A 10,037-nucleotide genomic window follows, 5' to 3' on the forward strand; every position below is an offset into this window, starting at 1 on the left:
GACACATGTCACGGCAACCAAGGTTGAACAAGGTGGACGTTTCAGAGTTAAGCAAAGTTCCAGTGGTGTGTGAGTTCCCCGACGTATTCCCCGTAGAACTACCAGGCATGCCACCAGACCGGGAAATAGAATTCATCATTGAGCTAGCACCTGGAACCACCCCCATTTACAAGAAGCCCTATAGAATGGCACCCTCCGAGTTGGTCGAATTAAAGAAGAAAATAAAAGAATTACTGGACAAAGGATTTATACGAGCCAGCTCCTCACCTTGGGGTTCACCAGTATTATTTGCCAAGAAAAAGGATGGGACACTGAGACTATGTATAGACTATCGAGCACTCAACATGGTCACCATCAAAAACAAATATCCGATGCCACGGATAAATGATTTATTTGACCAGCTCGCACAAGCCAAGGTTTTCTCAAAATTTGATTTAAGGTCGGGGTATCATCAATTAAAGGTACGGACAGAAGATATCCCTATGACAGCATTCACTTCCAGATACGGATTATATGAATTCACAGTAATGCCATTCGGACTGACGAACGCCCCCACATATTTTGTCCACCTCATGAACAAAGTGGTTATGAAGTTTATGGACAAGTTTGTTGTGGTGTTCATTGATGATATTCTGGTATACTCCAAGACACCAGAAGAGCATGCTGAACATCTCAGGATTGTACTGGGAGAATTAAGGAAACATCAATTATACGCCAAGTTCAGCAAATGTGAATTTTGCTTAAGACAGGTTGGTTTTCTAGGCCATGTATTAACCCAAGAAGGTGTTGCCGTAGACCCGGAAAAAGTCAAGGCCGTACTTGGCTGGAAACCACCAGCCAGCGTAACAGATGTACGAAGTTTCTTGGGAATGGCTGGATATTACCGAAGGTTTATTGAAGGGTTCTCCACCATAGCAAAACCAATGACTCAGTTACTCAAGAAGGATAAGAAATTTGTATGGACTGAAGCTTGCGAGAAAAGTTTCCAAGAACTCAAAAGGAAATTAACAACAGCACCGGTATTGGTTGTGCCAAAGATACACAAAAATTTTGAGGTGTATTGTGACGCATCCCGGAAGGGCCTCGGATGCGTATTAATGCAAGAAGGCAAAGTAGTCGCATACGCTTCCAGGCAACTACGAAAGCATGAAGAAAATTATCCTACTCATGACTTAGAGTTGGCAGCAGTCATTCATGCACTCAAAGAGTGGAGGCACTTTTTGCTTGGGAATCGTTGTGAAGTATATACGGACCATAAAAGCCTCAAATATATTTTCACACAACCAGAACTCAATTTACGACAACGACACTGGTTGGAATTAGTGAAAGATTATGATGTTGGCATTCACTACCATCCAGGAAAGGCGAATGTAGTGGCAGATACTCTTAGTCGAAACCCCAGTTCAGGCAACAACGGTCTACCAAACATGAGACCCGAATTTCAGCAGGAGTTCGCCAAACTCAACTTGGTGATGGTCACGGAGGGCAATGTGTCAAATTTGGAAATACAGCCTACCCTAATGGAACAGATTAAGGAGGCTCAGCATGGACACCCCACCATCGAAGGCATAAAAAGAAAAGTGAATTTGGGCAAGGCCCCAGAATTCGAATAGACGATAAGGGAATACTATGGTACGGAGACAGACTTTGCGTACCAAATATAGAAGACCTCAAACAGCAAATTCTAGCCGAAGGCCACACCGCTCCATATTCAATCCATCCTGGAGGGACCAAAATGTACAAGGACATTCAGGAAATTTTTTGGTGGCACGGTATGAAAAGGGATATAGCCACATTCATTGCATGTTGTGATTCATGTCAGCGCATAAAAGCCGAGCACCAAAAACCAGCAGGACTATTACAGCCAAACAAGATACCTGAGTGGAAATGGGACGAAATTGGAATGGATTTTATTGTCGGACTACCTCGGTCACGATACGGAAATGATGCCATATGGGTCATCACAGATAGATTGACTAAGGTGGCACATTTCATCCCAGTAAAGACGACCCACACCACTCAGAAGCTTGCCAAACTTTATCTCTCCCGTATAGTTTGTCTGCATGGAATTCCAAAGACTATAATATCCGACAGAGGCACTCAATTCGTCTCTAGATTTTGGGATCAATTACAACAAGCTCTGGGAACTCAACTAGCATTCAGTACAGCATACCACCCCCAGACTGATGGACAAACTGAACGCATGAACCAAATTCTAGAGGACATGCTGAGAGCATGTGTTCTCACCTATGGAACCAGTTGGGAAGAAAGCTTGCCATATGCCGAGTTCGCATACAACAACAGTTACCAAGCCAGCCTACAAATGGCACCTTTTGAAGCCTTGTACGGTCGGAGATGTCGTACCCCATTAAATTGGTCAGAAACAGGAGATAGTCGTATCTTCAGCCCAGACATGCTCAAGGAAACTGAGGAGAAATTTAGGCTAATCAGGGACCGACTCAAGACAGCTCAAAGCCGACAAATGAGTTATTACGATCGAAAACATCGGGGAGTCAGCTTTGAACCCGGTGAATATGTGTACCTACGAGTATCTCCTATGAGGGGCCTGCAACGGTTCAAAGTAAAAGGAAATCTAACACCAAGATTTATCGGACCCTTCTGTGTAGTTGCGCGAAGAGGCACAGTAGCCTACCAGCTAGACCTACCCGAAGAACTGTCAAACGTCCACGACGTGTTCCACGTCTCACAGTTGAGGAAATGTGTAAGCAACCCAGAGAAGCATGTATCTCATGAGGACATTGACGTGAAACCAGACCTCACTTACAGGGAACGTCCAATAAAAATATTGGAGCAGTCTGAAAGGAGAACCCGTCAGAAAACAATAAAGTTTTTCAAGGTTCAGTGGAGCAATCACACCGAGGAGGAAGCAACGTGGGAAAGGGAGGATTTTCTCTGGACAGAACACCCACACCTATTTGACGATCAGCTGAAATCTCGGGGACGAGATTTTTCCTAAGGGGGTAGGTGTTGTAACACTCCAAAATTTTGATTTGGTTTTTACTAAAATCTTTATTTGATTTAAAGGAGGTTATTTGATTTTTTTGAGAGGGACTCTCCTTCCCAAATTTTTTTATGACAAATATTTGTTTTCTTTAGAAAGGTCCTTCTCAACCTTGATCTTTGGTGTTGAGGGTTTTTCATAAATTATGTTGGCTCAACACCAATAATATTGGAGGGTTTTGCAAATCTTTTTATTAAAAAGAAATCCTATGGATTTTTGGTTTTTATTCTTTTCCCTTTTAAAAATTCCTCTTTTGCCATGTCACATGTTGATATTGTCTTCCAAAACCCACCCCTACCTTGGATCAAGTCAAGTCTCCCAACTCCAGCAAGTTTCAACCCATTTTTGATTTTTATTCTATTTATTTTACCCTCAAAACTATTTATGTCATTTATTTTGAACCTTGGTGATTTACAAAGGAACCACCAGAACTCTTTTGAGTCTTGGTCCCAAACAAACTCCCCTGGCTAGTCTTTAGTACCCTCAACCTAGATCCATCAAGACCCACTTGTCCACAATTCAAATTTTTCAAATTTTGCTTGCTGCAAGTTTGGACCAGATTTGCCATTTTTGTTGAAATTCATTATTTTTCTTCTCCAAAAATTCTGAGATAAATCATGCAGCCCCTGGATGCATTGAGAGGTCACCTCACCAAAGATCAACTCCAGAAAAAAAATTCACATGCCAAAAACATTTCATCAAACACCTGGCGTGCACTGTTTGTGTCAAAATTCAAAAAAGGTCAGAGTTCAGTGATTCAGTTTCAGTCGACAGTGTCGTTTCTTCAGAGCGCGGCGTCAATCTCGCCAGTGCCCGCGTTGGCGCGATGCTCCCTGCTCCTTCTCCTTATCCAGTGCGCTGCAAGGTAGTTTGGACGGGCGCAAGGGTCGGTGGCGACGTGTCTTGCCTGCGCCGGCGTCTTCTGCGGTGGCAGAACCACCCGTGGCGGCCAGCAGGGGCCGGCCCTGCCTTTCGGCGCCGTCCAGCACCGCCCAAGCCACCAGAAACCTCCGCGTGGCTGTCCGCTTGCCTGTGCACGCTGCGGCATCGTCGCCGTGGCCTGAGAGGCGCAAAACGCGCCCTCTGCCGCTGACGAGCCTGTGAGCCGTTCCGTCGAGGGCTTGGAGTGTTGCCCAAGTCTGGCCAAGTTTAGCTACGGGATGAAGCCAGTGATCCAATCCGCAGCTGCCCCGACCCCTAAACCCCCCGTTCGGCCATTGCCTCGTTGTAATCACCACCGGAGTAATCCCGATCACGGCAACCGCCTCGGGCTGGCTATAAATGGAGGCCTCGAGCTCGCCCTCGACCCAGAACCACTCCTCCACCTCACTAGAGCCGCGCCCAGGGACTAGGAGGGCCTCGAGGAGGTCTTCTAGTGCATCCGCTTCGGGCTCCGGCATGATTCTCTCCGGTGAGGGCATCTCCGCCTCCCAAACCGCATCAGCAACCTTCTAGTGCACCCACTCTTCTGACCCTAGCCTCAATTTGGCGCCTGCAGCTCTCCCCGGCGAGATCCACCACCACCCGAACCGCCGTCCACCGGAGTAAAGGCCGCCGTCGATGTGGTGCTCGCCGACGACCAACTCCACCACCCACAGACGCGGATGAGCACCGTGAGTCCGTAGGTACCCTACTTTCCCCCTACCTCGCCGTGGATCGACGCCGGCGACCACCGTAGCCCTCGGGCGCCGGTGAGCTCTGTTTTGAATTCAAACCTGACGGGTGGGACCCCCTCGTCAGTTTTTTCTCTTTTTGGAACCGTTTTCTGAAAACGCCTTCGGGCAAAATAGACTTTCTAACTGAAACGTTTCTATCTTTTCATAAACTACCCCCTGGAAACTTTCTGTTTCATTACAGATGAGTCCCTGGACTAAAACCTTAATAACTTTTAAACAAAAGATGATTTTGAATTGATTCTTTTTCTGTCATCTTTATTTTTCTGTCTAGTTTTTTATCATAATTATTTGAAAAATATTTGTAACAAGTTTTATACACACACGGTATTTACGTTAGTATGCGATTTCTTTATACCGTAGATACCGGAGGAGGTGACGGAACCACAAACTTCGCCGAGCTAGACTCCGACTACTCCGAACCAGGCAAGCATGTTTGAATCTTTGATATGATGAGTGTCTTGCATGTTTACATGAGTAGTTTCTCATGGCATGTTCATATAAGCATTAGTGCATGTTATATTGCATGCAAAGCAAGCTACAAGTGAGCTTCGAAATTTGATGAGTTTATATGATGGTGATATAACCTGATCATGTGGTGGCATGATAGGTCGCAAGCTGGTATTGTTGAAGCATGCCAGACTTATGTCAACCGTTTAACTCCAGTGTTAACGTGGATCAAGTCATGTTCCCGTTCGTCCCCTTTTTGTGCTGCCACATGTCTTCTATTAAGAATACGGTCTAGTCAGTTGCAAACCTCTTTCCTCGTACACACAAAATAGAGGGGCCGTGATGAGGGTTCCATGGCCCTGGATTAAAGCCCGTCATCCGGTCAGGGGGCATGGGTGTTTCCGTTGGGACCGAGAGGGGGGCACCCCTTAGAGCGCGCGATATAAATTTGATCCCATGCTATTCGAGGTTGTGGCCTCCCCGTCTTAAATTTTTTCTTGAACGTTGCCTAGGGTGATCCCTGGCAACGGGATGTGCAATGGGTGTGTACTGGTTAGATGTGTTTTCTTCTAAAATACCATAAACGGAACTAGTCCTTTGTGACTACTGAAATCCCTTGGCTGTGGTTAAAAAGTACAAACTCTGCAGAGTCAAAACCATTCGAGTAACCGTATCTATGGTCAAGGACTGTGATCAACTTATCCATGTCAGTGTCAGTGTCAGTCTCAACGTCCGTCTCCTCTACAGTCTCAGTTTCAGTTTCAGGGACAAATCTTCGGTGAATGAACATGAATGGTAAAACCGGCTGAATGTTATTCCTGTGGATGGACTAACCCGTTTACTATTATGTACTGAATATTGCCTTGGAATGATTTAAATTCATGAACCGCTTGAATTCAAATGGTGAAATATAATCCCTTTACGTGATGTCGCTCAGACGTCCGACTGTGGCACTCTTGTTATTTACTTTCGATATAAGCCCTTTATGTGATGTCGCTCAAACGTCTGACTGTGGCACTCTTGTTATTTACTTTCGATATAAGCCCTTTATGTGATATCGCTCAGACGTCCGACTGTGGCATTCTTGTTATTTACTTTCGATATAAGCCCTTTGTGTGATTTCGCTCAGACGTCCGACTGTGGCATCCTTGTTATTTACGTTCATTATAAGCCCTGTCCGAGATGTCGCTTAGACGTCCGACTGAGGCACGTTCTGTCATTTACTTTCAATATAAGCCCTTTATGTGGTGTCGCCCTGACGCCCGACTGCGGCATGTTAATTTATTTTTACCTTTCGAGGCGTCGCTTCAGACACCCGATCGGTCTTCAATTATTTTATTGGGATTTCGGGAGGACTACCGCCTGACTCCCTTTTTATTTAACATGCCGTGCAAATTTATTATCTGGGTGTGCATTACTAAACTGCTCATGTGCATCATGTTTACATTTGTTATATCTTATGTCCGAACTGTCTTGCGAGTACATTCAAAGTACTCACCTGACGTTTGATTTGGCCAGATGTTGACGAAGGCGATCTTATGGATGAAGAGTACGATAGCGAGTCTGACGCCTAGAGGAGTCCTAGTCAGTCCCGTGCGATCCTGGAATTGGTCACTTGTATCATATACGTTTCTGCTACCTGAATAAAAATCATCGAGCCTCACTCCGGCGCTCGATGAGCTGTAAGATTTAGGAGTCATGTCACCCACTTCACTGTGACATATCCACCACCACTTTATTTACGAGTCAGTAGTTAGGCCACCATACCCTTGTGTCATATCCGCCTTTATGTATAGTATCGGCGTGCTTGTAATAAATTGTTGAGCAGCCTCAGCTCAACATTGTATAATATTTAGTACTTCTGGATTTCTGTATCAAGGATTTATCTACCAGTAAGGAGAATTTTCCTATACTGGTCCGATAAAAGGGTCGGTTTCTCAATAAATGTTTTATTGGAAAACCGGTCCTGATAGGTCGATGGGAGGGCGGGGCGGCGGAGGCACAGGTCTGGGCTGGTGATCGCTGGCGGTTCGAGAAAGATCGTCAACAGTGACTGGCGGGAGGTAGACGAAGGCCATATGCCCGTTCCTTATAGATCGGACGGTTCATTAAAAATTCGATTGACCTATTTATTTTCAGTCGACTGTTATCTTAGATATGACCACATGTGGTGGTGTGCTGGAGGAGTACCTGCATTTCCTGTGCTCATATATTACAAAATCATACGGAGTAGAATCTAATTTTGTTTGCCATGCAATGTTATAGAGCTATCATATGTCTCCTGTCATTTATTTTTCAGCCACCTGCTATCTGCTACTTTTACAGTGCACTAGTTCTGCACACACTTCATCCATACTCTCACTATTGTGTTTTTATGCAAGGGTATTTCAGAGTCTGCCGAAAGCGAAGCAAAAAAGAAAAGAGACAAGTCGTGCCAGCTTTCTACGCGGCTAGGCGCGGGACGTTACAGCGCTTTAAAGGGTGCAGTGTCAGCAGATGGAGACGGTAAACGTTGCTCTGGAGTTGATGACCTCGCTCGCAATGAACCACCATCCCAGGTGCTTGCTTTAACTTCGCGGTGTCATATGTGGTTGCATGTTCCATATGGTGTCTAGCTTGTATTTGAAAGGCTGAAGTCGGTCTTTATTAAGAGAAGGAAAGATATTTTTTACATGAACCACCATCCCGTGAGCACCAGAAGACAAATAGCTAGTCAGGGCACTGGCCGAGCCAGTGACAAGCCTAGCAAAGACAGGCATCACCTGGAAGCCAACTAAGAAGCCGCGATGGTGGCGAAGCAGCCCGCCTCCCACCAGGCTCTCAGGTCCTAGATGATCATGTTCACCACTCCAGCCGGATGTCTAGCTTGTATTGCTTCCAATTTGGTTAAATTGCATCTGCTTAGCTTACACATTATACCTATTAATATGACATGCCTTTCTGTTTTTGGTACATACTAGTACATCTGTGTATTAACCATGTTCTTACATCAAACTAATGTTCTTGTGTATCCCTCATCAATCACTTATGATGAGGCAGGCAGGCAAGGGGGCTACTCCTCATTTAAAGAATGCAGCGTCAGCCTCCCGACATGATTCTCAAGAAACAGAAATGCTAGATGAAGATAGTGAACGTAGCTCTGTAGTTGATTACAGCATTTCCCCTACACTAGCATTGCAGGTGCTTGCTCTAACTTGGCAGCATGATATATGGTTGCATGTTGCATATGGTGTCTAGATTGTAATTCTTCCAATCTGGTTAAACTGCATGTGCTAGTCTGCTTAGCTTATACTCCTGTAAATGTGACATTATACCTGTTAATGTGACATGCCTTCCTGTATTTAGTACATAGTACATCTGTCTATTAAGCATGTCCTTACATAAAACTATTGTTTTTCTGTATCCCGCATCAATCAATATGATGAGACACCTTTAGTATATGCAGTGCGATATTAGTTGCACCTTTCATATGATTTATAGCATGCGCTGCTTCTAATTTGTTGAAATTCCATTTATGATGGGACGCTTTTAAATTGGTAGAGTCATATTGGTTGCATCTTTCATGTGGTGTCTAGCTTGCATTGCTTCTTATTTGCTGGAATGGTTTTTGCTTAGTTTACACAAACAGTTGTGAACATGCCATGCCGTCCTGTTTTTCGTACATATTCCATCCTGGTATCATGTGTTTGCCTTACATCAAAGTAGTGATTGTCAGTATCATGCATGAATGAGTTCTGAAGAGAGAATTTTATTGCTTTTTCTTGTCGGTTTTACTTGACAATTCAAAATCAATAAAGCGGAAGGAAGTTAGCAAGGCAGCGGATAAAGGTGCTCCTTCCAAACGGAGGGCCTCTACAGTTTCTACTCCTCCACACCCCCAAGATGATTTCCAAGACAACACATGCATAGACACTCAACAAAGCTGTGTTTATGATGAGCACGTCTCCCCTAGTGCAGCATCACTGGTGCTCCCTCTAACTTGCCACTGTTATATGTGGTTGCATGTTATGTGTGATGTCTAGCTTGTATTGCTTCTAATTTTGTTGAATTACATCTGCTTACTTTACACATTATACTTGAATAAGACACGTGTTCTTGTTTCTAGAACATACAATATCTGTCTATCACACCACGTTCTTACATCAAATTGCTACTGTTGTGTAACCTGCAACAATCACTTATGATAAGACACGTTTGACTTCGGAGTGTGATATAGGTTACATCTCACATTCTTTTCTAGCTTGTACTACTAATTTGTTAAAATGGCACTTATGACGAGACAGTTTAACTTGGTAGAGTGATATTCATTGCATCTTTCATATGGTGTCTTGCTTTCATTGCTTCTAATTTGTTGAAATGCCTTCTCCTTAGTTTACACATCATACGCTGTGAATATGCAATGGCACTAATGACGAGAGACCTCTAACATGGTAGTGTGATGTTGTTTGCATCTTGCATATGATTTATTTCTTGTACTGCTTCACATTTGTTTAAACGCCATTTATGCTGAGACACTGTTAACTTGGCAGAGCGATATTTGTAGCATCTTTCATATGGTGTCTACCTTCCATTGCATTGCTTCTAATTTGGTGAAATGTCTTCTTCTTAGTTTACACATCATAGTTCTGGTTATCTCTTCCGTCCTGTTTTTCATACATATTACATCCTCCTGTCATGTGGTTGTCCAACATCAAAGTTCAGTTCATCTGCATCATGCATCAATTTGTTCTAAAGAACTAAATTGTTATTCGTTTTTCTTGTCGGCTTGACTTAACATGGCACAGAGAAAGAGGAAGAAACACAGAATGTCAGGGAATGAGAAGCGGATGAATCCTGCAGATTCTGCTGGTACTGATGGTGCAATAGAAGGTGAAAGTCTAGCGGAAAATTCT

This window comes from Aegilops tauschii, chromosome 2, assembly GCF_002575655.3.
Source record: "Aegilops tauschii subsp. strangulata cultivar AL8/78 chromosome 2, Aet v6.0, whole genome shotgun sequence".
In the NCBI taxonomy this organism is placed as follows: domain Eukaryota; kingdom Viridiplantae; phylum Streptophyta; class Magnoliopsida; order Poales; family Poaceae; genus Aegilops; species Aegilops tauschii.